The sequence below is a fragment of the Oryctolagus cuniculus genome, chromosome 6, assembly GCF_964237555.1.
Source record: "Oryctolagus cuniculus chromosome 6, mOryCun1.1, whole genome shotgun sequence".
In the NCBI taxonomy this organism is placed as follows: Eukaryota; Metazoa; Chordata; class Mammalia; order Lagomorpha; family Leporidae; genus Oryctolagus; species Oryctolagus cuniculus.
Window position 1 is genome coordinate 147,544,474 of NC_091437.1, and position 19,811 is coordinate 147,564,284.

General features: G+C 38.2%; 1 long non-coding RNA gene across 3 annotated transcripts in view; it reads left to right on the top strand.

The window, feature by feature from the left end:
* LOC103348121 (uncharacterized) overlaps positions 1-19,811 on the top strand; it is a 53,736-nt gene that overhangs the window by 24,975 nt on the left and 8,950 nt on the right. For 2 of the 3 annotated variants that reach the window (XR_007918715.2, XR_011389513.1), the window contains one exon: positions 5,466-5,552. This is a non-coding gene — a long non-coding RNA (uncharacterized lncRNA). Of the gene's footprint in view, positions 1-5,465; positions 5,553-8,130; positions 8,427-19,811 lie in introns of those variants that run through there. The other variant, XR_007918714.2, reaches the window with a different exon arrangement.

The following is a 19,811-nucleotide window of genomic DNA, read 5'->3' on the forward strand; positions in this document are numbered from 1 at the left end:
AAAGATAAAATCAGGAGTAACATGTTCTGCATTGCCCATATCACAATCAACATAGACTGGAATATTGGACCATTTTAATCCAAGATTATTTGTGTGATTGAAGGGCTATCACTCCTGTCCTTAGGTGCCTTTCTCTACTGGTAACCAAAGAACCCTAATTCTATCCTGAGATACTAACTTATTTGGTTAAAGTCTTGAAACTCAAGTGCAAACAGCATAGCACGGAGTGAGCTCATTTATGTATTCCAAGAAATTAACTCGTTTCATTAGGATAAGAAGCATTGCCATTCAGGAGAGTAGGCAGCAGGGATCTGATGCAGAGGAATCCCACAAATGTATTGTACATAACACATTTCATACTGCTCATGAAGAGCAATAAATGTAGGCCTCTGGCCATGTGATGCCATTTATAGAACATAATTATCTCTTACAAGGAAGCCGAATCTCTAGAGATGCAGCTCAACTATCAGGAATCTGTGTTATGGCTGCACTGGGCATTCATGTGAAACTAAGCAAGAGGCCTCCTTTGTAGATTCAGTTATTTTTTAACAGCAGAATAACTGAAGGGCTCTTTTAAACTTTGATTCTTGTCATTCAACTGGAGAAATGGTGTGCTTCAAAATTTGACCCTATACAACTAATAAGAATTTTAATTTCAAATTTGTAATTTTAAACTAATAATGTTTATAAAGATTCACCATAAAATCTCAGCAACAAAATATCATATCATATGATTTTTATTAATTAAAAGAGAACACATTTCATGTAGTTCATTCTAAGAATGTAATGCCACCCTTCATCTTTATCTCTCACCTTTTCCATCCTTCCTTCCTTCCTTATTTCCATCCTTCCTTCCTTATTTCCTTTCCTCTTTTATTCCTTTCTTCTTTCCTTTTTTAATTTTTGCAATAACATATTTTTAATTTACTTTTAGTCATGTTATTGATGCTCCATTACATAAAGAGTTCAACAGCTGAAAAGTGGAAAGACCATTGTTCAACAGAAATATAGACAAAGACGATGAACAATCAAAACCCTAGATGTCATTTCACTAATGTATATTAAGTTTTTTGATACTGTATATTTTAACTACCACAAATCAGAGAAAAGTTGTGGTTTTTTATGTCTGGCTTATTTCACTAAGCATAATGGTCTTCAGTTGTATCCATTTTGTTGTGAAAGACAGGATATCATTCTTTTTTGGCTGAGTAGTATTCCTTTGTGTATATATACCATATTTTCTTTATCTAGTCTTCCAGTTATAGACATGTGTATTGGTTCCATATCTTACCTATTGTGAATTAAAGTGCAATAAACATGGGTTTAAAGGTAACTCTTTCACATGCTGATTTGACTTCCTTTGGGTATATTCCCAGGAGTGGCATGGGTAGGTCATATGGTAGATCTATTTTTAGATTTCTGAGGAATCTCTATACTGTCTTTCATAGTGGTTGTATCAGTTTACATTCCCACAAACAGTGTATTAGGGTACCATTTCCCCCAGCATCCTTGCCAACTTTTTTTTTTAATTTTTGGATGATAGCCATTTTAACTGGTACGTAGTGATATCTCATTGTGATTTTTATTTGTATTTCCTCGATGGCTAATGGTTCTGAGTACTTTTTCATGTGTTTATTGGCCATTTGCATTTTATTCTTTGAAAAAATGCCTGTTCATATCCTTGCTCACTTTTTTTTTTTAAAAAAAAAACCTTTTATTTAAAAAATATAAATTTCCAAAGTACAACTTTTGGATTATAGCAGCTTTTCCTCCCACAACATCCCTCCCACCCACAACCATCCTATCTCCACTCCCTCTCCCATCCCATTCTTCATCAAGATTCATTTACAATTATCTTTATATGCAGAAGATCAACTTAGTAAATACTAAGTAAAGATTTCGACAGTTTGCACCCACACAGATACACAAAGAATAAAGTACTGTTTGAGTAGTAGTTTTACAATTAATTCACGTAGTACAACACATTAAAGACAGAGATCCTACATGGGGAGTAAGTGCACAGTGACTCCCATTGTTGATTTAACAATTGATACTCTTATTTATGACCTCAGAAATCACCTGAGGCTCTTGTCATGAGTTGCCAAGACTATGGAAGCCTCTTGAGTTCACAAAGTCTGACCTTATTTAGATAAGGCCAGTATCAAAGTGGAAGTTCTCTCCTCTCTTCAGAGAAAGGTACCTTCTTGTTTGATGGCCCGTTCTTTCTGCTGGGATCTTACTCACAGAGATCTTTCATTTAGGTCTTTTTTTGCCAGAATGTCTTGGCTTTCCATGCCTGAAATACTCTCATGGGCTTTTTAGCCATATCTGATTGCCTTAAGGGCTGATTCTGAGGTCAGAGTGCTGTTTAGGGCATCTGCCATTCTATGAGTCTGCTGTGTATCCCGCTTCCCATCTTGGATTGTTCTCTCCTTTTTAATTCTATCTGTTATTATTAGCAGACACTGGTCTTGTTTATGTGATCCCTTTGACACTTATTCCTATCTTTATGATCAATTATGAACTTAAACTGATCCATTTGACTAGTAAGATGGGATTAATACATACCACCTTAATGGGATTGATTTAGAATCCCTGGCACATTTCTAGCTCTACCATTAGAGGTAAGTCCGAATGCTTTGCTTCACTTTTTAAATGGATTGTTTTGTTGTGGTTGAGTTTCATGAGCTCCTTACATATCATGGATATTAATCCTTTATCAGTGGCATAATTTGCAAATATTTTCTCCCATTCTATTAATTGTCTCTTTACTTTGCTGAGTGTTTCTTTTGCAGTGCAGAAGCTTCTTAGTTTGATGTAATCTCATTTGTCTATTTTTGTCATTATTGCCTGTGCCTCTGGGGTCTTTTCCAAGAAGTCTTTGCCTATGCCAATGCTGTTCAGAGTTTCCCTGTGATTTTCTTCTAGTAATTTGATGATATCAAGTCATAGATTTAGACCCTTGATCTGTTGTGAAGTGATTTTTGTATAAAGTGAAAGGTAGTGGTCTTGTTTCATAGCTCTGCATGTGTAGATGCAATTTTATCACACCATTTCTTGAAGAGACTGTTCTTTTCCAGGGATTGATCTTAGCTCCTTTGTCAAAGATTAGTTGGTTATAGAGACATGGATTAATTTCTGGAGATTCTACTCTGCTGCATTGGCCTACATGTCTATTTTTATGCTAGTGCCAGGATGTTTTGATTATAAGAGTTCTGCACTATGTCTTGAAATCTAGTATTGTGATGCTTCCAGCTTTGTTTTTATTGTGTAAGTTTGCTTTGGCTATTTGGGATTTCCTGTGTTTTCATAAGAATATTAGGACTTTTTTTCTAGATCTGAGGAGAATGCCCTTGGTATTTTGATTGGGATCATATTGATTATGTAAATTGCTTTAGGTGATATGGACATTTTGATATTAATTTTTCTAATCCATAAACATGGAAGGTTTTTCCATTTTTTTTTGTGTGTCTTCTATTTCTTTCCTTAATGTTTTGTAATTTTTGCTATAGAGATCTCTTACATCATTGGTTAAATTTATTTCAAGGTATTTAATTTTTTTATAGCTATTGTGAATGGGACTGATCTTAAAAAATTCTTTCTCATTCATGGAATATTTATTGTATCTAAATGCTACTGATTTTTGTGTATTGGTTTTATACCCTGTAACTTTGCTGAATCTCTAATTAATTTTAATAGTCTCTTAGTGGAGTATACTTGTTCCTTTATATAAAAGATCATATTGGGGCTAGCACTTGGCATAGCAAGTAAAGCCACCACCTATAGTGTTGGCATCCTATATAGGCACCAGTTCAAGTCCCAGCTGCCTCACTTCTGATCCAGCTCTATGTCATGGTCTGGGAAAGCAGGGAAAAAGGATCCTAGTCCTTGGGCCCCAGCACCAATGTAGGAGACCCGGAAGAAGTTTCTGGCTCCTGTCTTTGGTTCAGTGAATTTCCAGCTGTTGTAGCCATATGGGGAGTGAACCAGTGGAGGGAAGATCTCTGTCTCTGTCTCTTTTTCTCTCTGTGTGTAACTCTGACTTTTCAAATAAATAAATAAATCTTTTTAAAAAAGGACCATGTCATCTGTGTACAGGGATAGTCTGACTTCCTCCTTTCAAATTTGTATCCCTTTGATTAGTTTTTCTTGCCTAATAGTTCTAACACTTCCAGAAGTATATTGAATACTAAGATGAGAGTGGGCATCCTTGTTTTGTTGAAGGTATTATTGGAAATGCTTCACCCTTTCCCCATTCAGTGTGATGCTGGTTTGGGTTTGTCATATATTGCCCTAATTGTGTTCAGCTGTGTTCCTTCTATATCCAGATTTTAAGTTTTTTTTTTTTTACCATAAAAGCATGTTATATTTTATCAAAAGCTTTCTGTGTTTCTATTGAGATAACCATATAGTTTTATTTTTCATTTTGTTAATGTGATGTGCCATGTTTATTGATTTGCATCTGTTGGACCATTCCTACATCTCTGAGATAAATCCTGTTTGGTCTGGGTGGATAAACTTTTTGATATGCTGTAGGATTTGATTAGTTAGTATTTTGGAGGGGGGAGGTTGCATCTATATACATCAGGGATATTGGTCTCTAGCTCTCTTTCTTTACTGTATTTTTTTTCTTCTGGTTTTGGAATTAGTGTGATGCTGGCCTCATAGAAAGAGTTTGGGAAAATTTTCTCCCTTTCAATTGCTTTGAATAGTTTAAGAAGAATTTGGATCAATTCTCCTTTAAAGGTTTGGTAGGTAGAATTCAGCAATGAAGACATCCAGCTCTGGGCTTTTCTTTTGAGGGAGGGTGGCATTTATTACCTTTTAGTCTCAGCCTTGGTTATTGTTCTATTTAAGTTTTCCATGTCTTATTGACTCAATTTAGGTAAATTGTATGTGTCCAGAATTTTATTTCTTCTAGATTTCCAATTTGTTATCATATAGCTGTTTGTAATAATTTCTGTTGATTGCTTTTATTTCTGTGTTATCCCTTTAACATCTCCTTTTTCATTTCTGATTTTATTAATTTTGATCTTCTTCCTTTTTTTGATTAGCTGGGAAAATGATGTATCAATTTCATTTACTTTTTTGAAAGAATCAACTCTTTGCTTATCTTTTGAGTGATGCTTTTGATTTCAATCATGTTTCTTTCTTCTCTAATTTTTATTTCTTTCCTCCTACTAATTTTGGGTATGATTTGTTCTTGTTTTCTAGGTTCTTGTGACACATTGTTAGATCATTTATTTGCTACCTTCCTAATTTCTCAATGTAGACACAAATTACAATAAACTTTCTTCTAGACACTGCTTTTGCTATGTCCCAAAAGTTGAGATATGTTTTGCTGTCATTTTCATTCATTTCAAGTTTTTTGATTTCTCTTTTGATTTCTTCTATGATCCTTCAATTAAAAGTTAGAGCATCTCTGGGTAAAGTACTCTGGGTGACAGGTTTTTTTTTTCTTTTAGGACTTGGACAATAACTCTCCATTCCCTTGAGCCTGTGGGGTTTCTGATGAGAAAACTTCTATCAATCTAATTGGAGAATGTTTAAAGGTAATCTGGTATTTCTCTCTTGAATATTTTAACATTTTTAATATTTTATTTTAAAAGTTTGTTTATCATCTATTGTGGTGAAGATCTTTTCTGATTATGCTTATTTGCAGTTCTATGTGTTTCCTGTATTTGGATGCCCATATCTTTCTCCAAATTGGGGAAATTTTCTGTTATTTTTTATTTCACTGAGTAAGTTTTGTAAGCCGTTCATGTTTTCCATTTCTTCAGGTATTCTTAAGACATGGTATATTTAGCCATTTAATAGTTTTCCATAAATCCCAAACACTCTTCAGTTTTTCTAATACTTTTTTTCATTTATTTTTGTTTGAGATACTTCAAAAGATTTGTTTTCTAGTTTGGATATTCATTCTTCTGCCTCACTGAGTCTGTTGTTAAGTATTTCCACATATTTTTTGTTTGACTATTGAATCTTCATTTCTAATACTTTGGTTTGATTTTTCCTTTAATATATAGATCTTCATATTTCTTTATTTCATGTAACTACTTCTCTGTGTTTTTGAGTAATCTTACATTCATTTTTAAAAATTCCTTCTCAGGTATTTTGTTAATCTTGTCATCACTGCCCAATATTAATGTATTATTGTGTACATTTTAGGGAGGCATATTGACTTTCTTATTCACGTTTCTTCTATTTCTGCATTTATTTTAATGCATCTGGGAAATCATTGTTGAAGGTTTTTTTTCCTTGGAAATGTGCCTCTGTCATTTGGCTGAATGCTAAATGATATATAGAGGTGTGTGCTGGGTGGGGAGAGGGAGCTCTGGCCAAGATTTGTGAGCGGAGCAAAAGTCCAGAGGTTTCATCCAAGTTTAGTGAGGTTGCTCTCCTCTATCATCAGTGGGAGGAGGGATATTCATGCTGGCTGGCGTGTTCTCAGCTTCAGACGCTCTCTGTGCCAAGGTGAACCAATTGAATCACTGTCTGGATTGAGTTCAGAATACCTGTTCACCCAACTTACTCAGGCATATGAATTGCACAGAGCTCTTACGCACTTCCTAGTATGAGCACGGAGTCCTCCTTGAGGTCTCTTCCTTGAACTCACGGAGTCTTGAGCTTCTGGAGTTGGTTGAGGTGAGTGGCCAGAAACCCAGCCGCACTCCACAAACCTTTCAATCCCATGGTCTATGCAGAACTCACGCTGTCACAGGAGCTGAGAGTCTGTTCTCTTCCCTGTGAGCTTCCCTGTCCCCAGAGTGGGCTACCTGAGGTCAGCTGAAGCTCCACCTCAGCAAACTGAGACTGGTGCTATGGTAGGGAGAGGGATAACAATCATAATGGCCTCCCTCCTTATAGTTAAGTGGACGTCCTGTCCTCACCAGCTCTCCAGGCTGGATTCAAGGTCACTGGGGACTTGGAATTTTCCCTCAGTAAAATCCCAGTGATACACAGGCTGCCACAGCCTCCTCTCACCTTGCTCTAGGAAGATTGTGCTCATCTACCAGCTGCCAACCATGAGAGTCACTGTAGCTGCTGACTGCTATGTATTTGTACATTGTCTTTTTTGGTCAATGGAGTTTGTTCTATTCTGTAGGTTATCCATTGAGAATCTCTCTCCAACTGTCCCCTGGGAATGTGGCCCTCCCTTTGTTTTTTCTGGTATCTTCCCATAACTAAAACCTGTGTGTCTTCTCTCTATTCAGCCATCTTGAACTTCATATCATATCATTTAAATCAAATCTACTCATCGTCAAATTTTTTTTTAAATTACTCACCTATTTGACAGGAAGAGTGACAAAGGAAGTGAAAGGGAAATGCAGAGACACAGACAGATATGTAACTTCCATTTGAGGGTGTACTTCTTAATGGCTGGGACTGGTCCAGACCAAAGCCAGGAGATTAAACTCCAGCTAGGTCTCCCATGTGGGTAGCAGAGACCACGGACTTGCACTATCATCCATTGCTTTCCAAGGCACATTAAAAGGGTGCTAAGTTGGAAGCCCAGTAGCTGGGACTCAAACTGGCACTCCTGTTACATCACAACAATCAATTTTTTTATGATTCATCCTATTTATTTGAAAATCAGAGTTAAAGAGATAAAGCTGGGTTGGGGAGGAGAAAGAGAGAGAGTGAGAGAGAAAAAGAGAGAATCTTGCTTCTGTTGGTTCACTTCCCAAATGACCGCAATGTCCAGGTTGGGCCAGGCTGAAGCCAGATGCCAGAAGCTTCTCGCAGGACTCCCAGGTGGATGCAGGGGCCCAAGCACGTGGGCCACCTTATGCTGATTTCCCAGGCACATTAGCAGGGAGCTTGACTGGAAGTGGAGCAACCAGCACTCCAACCGGTGCCCCTATGGGTTGCCAGCATCACAGGCAGTGGCTTTACCTGCTAGGCCACAAAGCTGGCCCCCAAATATTTTTAATAACAGTAACAAGAAACTATAAATAATACTTTCTGTTTATTACTACCTTATAATTCAGTCTTTATGGCAGATGTTCATAGTCATATATACATTTTACTCCTTCATAAGGTTTTTCTTGAAGGTTAAATCAGATAATACTCTGTAAACCACTGTCACATAACAGCTCACTGTTTACCCAATTCTGTTCTCTCTCTTAGTAACAGCACTGTAGCTGTGTTCCTGCTCACCTGCTAAAAAATCATGTTATCTGATTCCTGGTGAAGGTAACAATGCTAGTTCATAACAAACACAGACACTTTTTCCTGAAGATGGAATTGTAGTTGTCATTGTTCTTAAATGATCACAGGAGGGGAGTGCTGCACTTTTATGTGAATGAGAAATAAAGATCTATCTTGTTAAAGCCATTGAATTTTGGAGACTCTTTTTAAATCGCAGTTCTTATCACCTTAATGTAAACATTACGGAAAGTTTCACAAACATAAACAACTGAAATATTGCCAGCTATTATTATCAATTTTATTCTAGTATTAATTATTCTCACATTCAGTCCAGAAGTTAATGTAAAATAAATGAAACTAGGAGGCTCAATGGAGGATATGGACATTTTTTCCTAGCTATTTCAGTTACTGATTTGAAATCTTATTTCTAGTAGTTATATTTTATCTGCTTTGTCAACCTAGTGATAAGGCAAAACTGAAAATAACAAAAACCCTTAAAAGTAGAATTCAGAATAAAATATATATGAGAAGGGAAGCCATTCTAGCTTTCCACAGATGGAGGATCCTATGAATTCCAATTTAAGGGAACTGGAGAAGAATGATTAGCTTGCACTTCTATGCAATCCGTGACAGGTATACATTCTGGAAAACACGGGATTTCCAGGGACTATTTCAGAAAAACATGTGAGCTGTTTTGATTGCTGCATGTATGATCGGAAACAGGATATGAAGAAGGGTTCTCTGTTACCTTTTAAAACTATGGGTTCCTCTATCTGTGTTCCTCTATGCTCATATCCTATCAGCTTTTCTCATTATTCTACCCCAAAATGACCTAAATGAAACTAGTAAGATTCAGAGAAAGGGAGAAAAATGCTTGGAACCTCCACAAAAGGACAAGTTGGGTCACGGTCTCGGAGGGCAGGGCTCTCTTTGTTTTTCCTCTTTCCTTCATGGACACCACCTTGTATGGTTCCAACAAACCCTGCATGTACAGGAAAACCTGCATCTCATTTCTGCTGAAATATGTTTTCAATTTAGGATTTGAGTTTCCAGATTGACTTGTGAACATCTAAAGAACTCAATGTCACCATGACATAATGTTCCCCAAAGGCCAGTTGCCCATCAGCAAAGAAATGGGCAGTGATTAGCTGGCTGTCAGTGGTCAAAGGTGCTGAAGTGACTGCGGAAACTGACGTGGGAAAAAGGAGAGGGAAGAAGGGGAAAGGGAGGGTGTTGTGGGGGAGGGGAAATGGCACAAGGGGATTTTGTCAGCTGAAGGGTTTTTTTAGAAGATGAAGGATGAGGACATACTGGATAAAAAAATAGAAATTTTACAAATAACTTGGAATGTATCAGAGATCACTTTCAATTTAAAAAAAATTAAAACATGAAATTCCAAACCTAGGGTGAGAAACTGCAACCGAAAGAGAAAGTTTTCTACATTTGAAGAAATTAGATTTACAAAAGTTTCATGGGCTAATTATTTTATAATTGTTTTAAAAATTACAGTTATAGCACCTAAGAGTCAATGGTGATTCTAACTACCACTACTATCTATGAGGGTCTTTTTCCATGCCAGTCACTCTGCAAGCATTTTACATTTATTCTGTGGGAGTGTTAATATCCCTGCTTTACAAAAGAAAACAATATTATTCAACAGTTTACAAATTTGTAGCTGTCCTTTTCTTGGAATGGAAAAAGCAATCACCAAAGTAGGAAGAGAAGAAAGCAAGGAGATGTCATCATGTTTACTGTTAAGAACGGAGGTGGTGGGAAAGCACTTGTTCAGTTTGTTGATCTATGTCTGTGAGTTTCCTTCTCCCCATCTCTCGCCTGCCCTGCAAGCCACTCCTTTTCTCCTCATTGGACTCTCTCTGACTGAGATCCAGCTATCCGTAGGGTAAATATCCCACTCCTTGTATAACTGAGTATCACAAGATGAGCCTCTTCAGCATGTTTACCGAGAGTTGCTTGGAGATCTGTGGTCCTTTCCAACGTTTCACTTTGGAATTTTCTGTATCATTTTCTCAGTAAAGCTTTTTGTTCACTATTTTGACTATGCTGATTCATGGGATTTTCAAAAATGGATAGATATAGTTGACACTCAAAAATTCTATGGTATAACTCAAACAGTGCTTTATACTTTGTGTTTCTGTGTGGGTGCAAGCTGTTGAAATCTTTGCTTAGTATATACTAAATTGATCTTCTGTATATGAAGATAATTGAAAATGAATCTTGATGTGAATGGTATGGGGGAGGGAGTGGGAGATGGGATGGTTGCAGGTGGGAGGGAGGTTATGGGGGAAAAAGCCACTGTAATCCAAAAGCTGTTGTTTGGAAATTTATATTTATTAAATAAAAGCTAATAAAAGGACAAAATCCTAAGAGGCCACTCTGAAAAATTAGGAAGTTTCAAACATTGCTGTGGGTACCTTCACAATTCCCATTCTGACTTTCAATACTATTCCATTTCATTGCAACTTCAATTTATTTATGAGTGAATTTGTGTCTAGGAAATTGGGCCAAATTTCAATCCAAAATCAAGTACATCTGGAGTTATATATCAAATACTGTGTGACTTCAGTTCCAACACTTCTGCTTTAATTTTCTTAGTTGTATGAGGAAAATAATGCCAACTTTTTCTAGTCCTTGTGCTGATCTTATCACTCTATTTTTGAAGTCTCTCAGTCAGAACAAATTTTTACTTTCCTTGTGTTCTGCAATACTTTTAAGTCAGTAGCATAGCACTTACCATGCTGTATGAACTAGTTGTTAATATGTATAGTACCCTGTAAGATTACCAGTTTCTTGAAAGTTAGGATTGTCTTTTTTTTAATTCCTTTGCATTATTCTAATTTATTTTGAAATTATTCTATTATCCCATACTATTAAGTGTTGGTTATGTGTTAATTTGCTTTAGTGAGTCATATTTCTTTAATTTCTAAATATATGTATTTGAAGGGGGGAGAGAGAGAGAGAGAGGGAGAGCTTCCCTCAGCTGATTCACTCTTCAAATGCCTACAATGGCCAGGGTTTGGCTGGACCAAATCCTGGGCCTGGGGACACTGTCTGGGTTTTCCACATGGGTGGCAGCTACACAGTTACCTGAGCCATCAATGCTGCCTCTCAGGACTTGAATAAGCAGGAAGCTGGAGATGAAATCCAGAGGCAGGAATCAAATCCAGGTGCTCCAGTATGGGATGTATGCATCTTTAACACATGGCTAAATGTCTACCCCTGTGTCTCTTACACTTATCACCCCTCGTAGAAGCCAATCTCTGTGTAGGTCCTTGGCTAACCTGTTTTTTTTTTTTTTAGGACTTGTAATGAATGAATTCTTTTTTTTTTTTTTTTTTAATTTTTGACAGGCAGAGTGGACAGTGAGAGAGAGAGACAGAGAGACAGGTCTTCCTTTTTGCCATTGGTTCACTCTCCAGTGGCCGCCGCGGCCGGCACATCGTGTTGATGCAAAGGCAGGAGCCAGGTGCTTCTCCTGGTCTCCCATGCGGGTGCAGGGCCCAAGGACTTGGGCCATCCTCCACTGCACTTCCGGGCCACAGCAGAGAGCTGGCCTGGAAGAGGGCCAACCGGCACAGAATCCGGCGCCCCGACCGGGACTAGAACCCCGGGTGCCGGCGCCGCAAGGCGGAGGATTAGCCTACTGAGCCGCGGCGCCGGCCAAATTCTTCTTAGATATTCTAAGGTTTTCCTTATCCTTTATGGAGTGGTTTCTAATAAAAATGACCAATACCGGGTGTGATCTGCTCAGGAGACTCTACTTGTGTGTGTGTGTGTGTGTGTGTGTGAGTCTAGAGTGGTGCTACTATCAGACCATACCGCATTTTGATTGTTAACAAGAGTGATTTTGTTCCAAAAGAATTTATTAGGATGAAAGAAAAGGTGACAGAAGGTGTATCCCTTTCTCACTTATGCTCAATATTTTAGTTCAGGCTTCAGATTTTCCTTCAGTCTTTGGCAATAGAATAGTAGAAACATAATGAGCTCAATGTCCAAACAAGATAAAATTGCTTGAGTCAATTCTGAACTTGTTCAAGTTGGGATAATTACTGGTGAGAGTGATAAATATCACCCAATTCAATATTGTACTGTGGAGGATCTTAGCTGAAGTTAATTCAATTTTATGCTGCCATACCAGTTTACAAAATTTGATTAAACAGCTAATTCTCACAGTGAATCAATGAGTTCATTTTATTTACTTTGTTTGCTTAGCTTTCTAAATTTCACCACTTACATACTTGTCAAGTTTTTATTGCTAGGACTTTTTTTTTTAATGCTTTAGATTGGAAATTCTGAAAATGCAATAGGAAATAGTATTTCTCCTAAATGATTTTTCTAACCTAGACATTGTCTTCATATGTGTCCTAAATGAACTCTAAATGACTCTTAGTGACATTATGCAAATTTTTCATTAGTAAGGGACATTGGTTTACAGTTTTTAAAAAAGTATCTGTTTCCAAATTGTAGTCCTTATCTCTTCAAACCTTGAGGAAGACACACAAAGATGTAAGGTCTCACTGGTTGAATGAGTGTAAGGACATTTTTAGTCTTCAATGGCGTGACTTCTAAAGGCTCTTTCCAACTATTTTCTCTTCTTTCCTTCAACAGCTGTACTGAATTGAGAGAACGCTCTACTTCGGTTTATAAAGCCTCTCCCATTGTTTTGCCTTTGGTGCTGTTTCTGGATGACCAATTTTATAAATGTCCTTGGATAATCAGCTCCTTTCTAAGAAAGTTCTTCAGAGGTCAGAGGCTAATGGCATGTATCAAACATCAGGCTCTCTGCTTTATTGCTAGAGTGTTTGGTTAAGATCAAGATCTCAGATAAGAGTGAAGTTGCTCTGACTGGGAAAGGAAATGCCCCCAGTACTGCTCAGTAATTCCTAGAGGGAGCAGGGAGAAGGAGAGCCGAGGAGCTCATGATAGATGTTGTTTGCTTTTCTCTAAAGTCATTATTTAATCAAAGTCCCTTCAGTCACTGATGGAAGAGCCATAGTTTGAGTTGTGGGTAAAATTAAGAAAGATTCACCCTCAGACCAACACTATCAAGATTAGCAGCAAGTCAGATGACTAGAAAGGAACTGTGAAGCAAAACAAATGAGTTTCCAGTTCCCTGAGTTTAAATCCAGGCTCCCTGGGTTTGGAGGTCAAAGCTCACCACTCAAAGTGACACCTCATATTTTATTTAAGTGCTTTTCTTCTGAGGAGTTGAAAGCACCTGGCAGACATTAACTATTGTATGCAGTGAAAGAAGACACAGACATTATCCTGGGAAGAGCTACATTTGGAAATCTGAGTCCCTTATTCCTTCTAGTGTAATAATGCCAATTTCATTTTCTCATATCTTTGTTTTATACACACTTTTGTGGTGCTCTGCCACTTCAACCAGCTGCCTGCTGTATAGGACGACAGCTTATCTAGTTGGAAGGCTTTCCTCAGAAGAAAATTTAGAGTTTCCACACGGTTACCCCAGAGTCCCTATGCCTGACATTGTCTGCTCTGTTAATTGTCTTTATCTTTTCCATTTTTCTCATTTTTATAATTATTTGTTTCTCATTTTTTCACTGATCAAAGACTGTCTTAATAATGTGCAACAATCAATTTAGTAGCCAATGGGTAGAAGAACATGGAAAATCATTAAAATGTGGTGTAGAAGCAAAGGACACTGTTTATAGTGACAACTGTAGTTCAACTATTTTATTTTACTGATGAGGAAATTAAAACCCAGACATTGCCAAGTCCTTCATTACCAGAGTGGAGGGGAGGAGGAGAGCAAGGCACACTTTCACTGAGGGTGAAACTCTCCTTTGAAATTCCAGGCTCCCAGGAAGCCCTGGTCTGGGCAGTTCCCAGCCTGGGGATGGCTGCTGGTCTGCTGCATCAACTTCATCTTCAGCAACTCTGTGCCCTTAGGGCTCAAGTCCTTCCTCAGAAAAAGAACAATGCACTACATGGTGGCCATGCCCTCCAGGTCTCTCTTAGAGCCTATGATGAGCCTCTCTTTGGAATGTGAGTCACATCTGGCTCATCACACTTCAAACCTGCTTGCCACACTGGCCAAGTTTCTAAGCCACTGAGTCCTCTCCTGTCACAGGTCAAAGGGAGTTCAGAGAGCACTTGTCACTTCTGATCCCAGGGCTGCAGGTCTCCAGAGCTCTCTGGGCAGGTCATGACAGCCCTCTGTGTCTGACATTTCAGAAACAACATGAATGTTTTCCTCCAGGAAACCCTACCTGGCTCTCTAAATGTCTTCTTACCATTTTCAGCCCTAAGCATCCTGTGTATCTGACATGGGCTTGCATGCATAAGTATGTATGTGCTTCCTCTCTGGCTCTGTGAAGCCTACCACAGCAGAAACTGCATCTTCTGCACCAGTACCTGTTGTGTTACTGCATAGACAAGTAAATGCCCAAGAAATACTTTATATTTTTCTCTGTTTCAAAAGTTATTGTTAGAGATGGACATTTGGCACAACTGTTAAAGACTCCTTCTGAGATGTCTACATACCATTAACGGTGCCTGGGTTCAAGTCTTGGCTCTGCTTTTGATGCAGCATCTTGCTGATGTACACCCTGGGAGGCAGCAGATGATGGCTCAAGTACTTCCACCACACACAGAAACCCAGATGGGATTCCAGGCTCTCTGTTTTAGCCTGTATGAGTCCTGGCATTTACAGTGTGTCGGCATTTACAGAGTGAACTAGCGAGTGAAAGATCTCTCTGTATCTGTCTCTGTCTCAATCACTCTTCTTTCTGCCTTTCAAATAAACACTAAGTAAGTAAATAAGTAAAATTTTACAAAGTTGTAGTTACAAGAAAATCTTCATTCCTCATTTTTATTTTTTTTTATTCAGTCTCCCTATCCACTGTGACAGTGACTGTTTAAGCAGGACTATTACCAGAATAAATTTGCATAGGTTTACTCATATGCTTTGAACTTTTTGATGTCATATTGTGAGATGAATGTTATTATCTTCCATCTACCAGTTCACTCCCCAGAAGACTGTAATGATGCAATGACCAGAGCTGGGCCAGGCCTAAGCCAGGAGCCAGGAGCTTCTTCCTGGTCTCCCACATGGGTGGTAGGCCCAAACACTCATGCCATCTTCTGCTGCTTTTACTAGACCTTTAGCAAGGAGCTGGGTCAGAAGTGGAGCAGCCAGGATCTGAATCTGCACTTATATGGATAGTTTTTGTTGCAGGTGGCGGTTTTACGTGCCATGTCACAAGGCCAACCTCGTGGGTACTACATTTTTATTTTGGAGATTTCTCCCCTTAGCGGCCCCCTTTCTCTGAAACACTCAGGAGCTCACGCTGTCCTCACACTCTCACCTTTTCCCATCCCCCCATCTCACTTACTCAGAACCTCTAAACTCATTCACATTGAAGCATAAAAGGATTCCAGTGCTTAATGTATTTCTCTTCCACAGTCGCTTGCAATTCCCAGGTGCTGAATGTTAAGCTAAAAAGACAATTTTTGCTTGGTACAAGTTCAGACGGAGTATGTGGGAGTGTCCAAATGCACTGCCTGCCCATTCCTTTCCTTCAAAAAGATCCACAAGGTGAAAATAAATACTGTTGTCCCCTAGGCAGATTTCCAAATCATATTCTTGTTTTGCAGGCTTCAAGATCACTTCACCATAGCAGTAGTCTGTATGAAATATTGAGCTGTAATAAAACCTATGGGTTAAGAGTAAGCGGGTTAGTGTTCCAAGGTGGGTATAATCCAAAGTCCAAATGCTCCCCTCAGGACAACTCTATAGTAACAGGAAAACAAACAGGTGCAAGGCAGGTGCAGTGGAATGAAACAGCATTCACTAGAGAGTTACACATAGTTGTCAAAAATACTAATAAAAACAACAGTTTATGCCATGCCAATCTCTTTGTATTTCCCCCTATTAAATTAGTGTACTAAAAAAAGCAACCATTTTTGAATTGAGAATTAATTATACCCAACCTTAGAAAATTATTTTTGTACTGTTTGCTTGGTTCACTCATTTCTTTTCGTCATTTATCGTTATCTTATGAATTCATCTGTGATGTATAATTCGGTTGCTTCCACAGCATGTATTCCATTCTCTATATATGCCATACCTGGCATGAGGTTAGGAACCACTTCTGCTTTGCCACAGTAAATGACCCACAGAGGAACATGGAACCAGGACCTGTGTCACTGCCTATCTGGGCTTAGGATCTAAGCTGAGTCCATTCAGAGTGAAATACTTGATTTCTCTGTGTTGGTTGATGGAAGTAAATCCACATGTGTTTCTGGACAATGTTCTGACATAAGACTTAGGATGACTGTAGCCATTTTTGCTATCATGAAAAATGCCAATCTGAGAAAAGCGTCTGATGACACATAACAAGGATAGCAAAGAAGAGGGAATTGCAGAATGGTGGTATTAGAACCTTGTTTAACCTACATCTGCAGCTATGAATGCCTTTTTACTTAAAAAACTATACATCCTCTTTATTACTTAAATCTGACCCAATTTTTTCTATTTCTTCTATAAAATGCGTGCTAAATTATGAGGTATATATCAAAACGTATTTGTGTTTCCACTTCAAGGTACAAGTTCTCTTTTTTTTTTTTTTTGTATTGTTACGTTTAGACACAGCCTAACTAAAGTAAAATGAACTGATTTTTAGTATGCATTTAGACAATGTATATACAACCACACAAATGATATTTTAATCACGATTGGAGTAGGTTGAAAGGATGGCTGCAAATTCTTCCCATCTCTGTATACTGTAGCCTTTTCTTTAACATGTAAGATCTATTTTTCAACTACAAACCCTGGTCTCAGCCATATGACTTGGTTTAGCAATGGGATGGTAACAAATGTGACATAGGCAAAGATTTAAAAAATGTTAGTGTACTGGAACTTGATGCCATTGGAATCCTGAGACATGAATGAGACCAAGCTGGTCTCCTGGAGGGTGAGAAGTCAGGTGAAGTAATGTATCCCAACTCAAAACCTGCCAGTGGCCGATCATGAACAAGAAGGCATCCCAGATCATAACGTTTCCATGTGATCATAGATGTAGGCAATGTCTATAAGACTCAAGACAAGATGGATTTACCCAGAATAGAAAAACACCCAACTGATTGGCACACTCTCAATCTGAAAGGGTAAATGTTGCCTTAAGCTGTGAAATTCATCAATGGTTTGTTACACAGCTAGATAAAACTGGTTGAAAAATATAGAGTACTTTCCTCACTCACAAAGTTTCCTGATGTCCATTTCCAGTGAGTTTTGACTTCACTGTAACATAGCTTTTATTCTGATTTATCTCATGATAGTTTATTTAGGTCTCTCTCTAATTTCACATGAATAAATTCACACATAAAAACATTTAATGTTTTTTATTTCTGCTTTCTGTAGTTTGGCACAATGTTTTAGAAATCCATGTTTTTGTTTGCATCAATAGCATGTTCCTTTAATTGCTGAGAAGTGCTTTATTTTGTGACTATTTGACAATTGCTTATTCATTCTACTTGATGAACTTTTGGGTTGTTGGCAGTTGGGATAAGTACAAACATAGGTTCTCTGAATATTTTTGCACAAGTCTCTTTGTGGCTTTGTGTTTTCGTTTCTTTCAGTTAAATCCCCAAGACTTGAAGTGCTAAATCATATGGTAGATGCTTTTAACTTTATTAGAAATTGCCAAACGTTGTCCTAAACTAGCACCATATGAGTGTTCCAATGGCTCAAATGGTAAAAATGCATCATGACTTTAACTTGCATTTCCCTGAAAAATAATATTAATGAACATCTTCCACTTAATTGCCCTGTTGTGGGTGTCTTTGGTGAATTCTTGGCTCAAATTACTGCTCCAGTGTTTAGTTGCTTAAACTGTCAGATGTCTTTTAAATAATTTTTAAATTATATTTGTATATATATACTTTATATGTTTCCAAATATTTGTCTTGCTTATTTTCTTCATTCCTATATGTCATTAATATCTTCCTTTGTACATCTGTTTTCTTTATTTAAGAATTTGCCTTAACATTTATGATAGTGCAGGTCTATTTGTGACAATTCTACCAGCTATCATTTTAGAAAATATTTTATTTCACTTTGTTTGCTTTTTTAAAGATTTGTTTATTTATCTGAAAGTCAGAGTTACACAGAGAGAAGAGAGGCAGAGAGAGAGGTCTTCTATCTGCTGGTTCACTCCCCTACTGGCCACAACGGCCAGAGCTGCGCTGATTCGAAGCAAGAGGCAGGAGCTTCTTCCAGATCTCCCACGCTGGTGCAGGAGGCCAAGGACTTGGGTCATCTTCTGCTGCTTTCCCAGGCCAGGGAAGAGAGCTGGATTGGAAGAGGAGAAGCTGGGACTTGAAACGGAGCCCCTGTGGGATACCAGCACTGCAAGCGGCAGCTTTACCCACTACACCACAGCACCGACCCATTGACTTTGTTTTCTAAAGGATACTTTTGGGCCGGCATCGTGGCAGTTTAAGCTGCCTGCCTGTGACTTTGACATCCCTTATGGGTGCCATTTCGTATCCCATCTGCTCCACTTCTAATCCAGCACCCAGTTAATGGCCTGGGAATAGCAGCAGCAGATAGCGCAAGCGTTTGGGCCTCTGCCACCCCTGTGGGAGACTTGAAAGAAGGTCCTGGTTCCTGGCTTTGGCCTGGCTCCACTCTGGCCATTGTGGTCACATGGGCACATGAAGAGTTTTGTTCACTACTATGTCCAATGTGACTTAGAGCAGTGTCAAACACACTTCAATAAATATCTGCTTGTGATATTATTTAGAAAACTTAACAAAATAGGCACTTAAGATTTATTAGTGCATCTTTTCTATTGCACTGTATCTTAGTCTGATTAAAAGAAAATCTTCTGTAAGAATATCTTTAAGTTCTAGTCTTCAGATAATAAAACTTCTAGCATCTTCTGAACCTAAGAATCTTCTTGTTTCATCTCTGAGTTGGGATGTTTTGTCTCCCTGCACACACACACACACACACACTCTATCAGCTTGGTTTTGCTGTTCCACATTAAACTTTCTCATCAACAGAGGAAAGAATTCTCAATAAAAAAAGGAAAATATATCATGTGGCTGGGATTATACTCTAATTTCTCTGTAGGGTCATGTCTTCTATCTTCATTGAAGATACATTCTTTTTACTTATTGCTTTGAGATTGAGTTTTACTTATTGCCTTGAGATTGAGTTTAGGTATTAGATTGACTGTCCCCCAAAAGCCCATGTGTTAAGGGCTTCTTGGTCCTCCAAATCTTCTGTTAATGGCTAATGGATTGACATTAATGATTAAGAGACTAATCATAGAAATTTAATAAAATTACGATTTATGAAGGTGGGGCCTTCAGGAAGTGATGGAGCTGGACCAGGATATTAGGTTGAAGTGTCTATATTAGAATTAAGATGATTTTATAAGAAGAGATGTAGATGTAGATGAACATGCTCTCTATCCCTCTACTTTTGTCTCATCATGTGGTCTTTCCTCTGCTTATTCCAACATCTACCACCATTAGTCGATGCCAGACCAACAAGGTGACATGAACTTGGACTGTGAACCTCCAAAACCAAGAACCAAAAAACTTCTTCCTTCAGAAGTAGCTTCTTTCAGTTATTTGGAATTAAAATTTGACTAACGCATCTATTTATT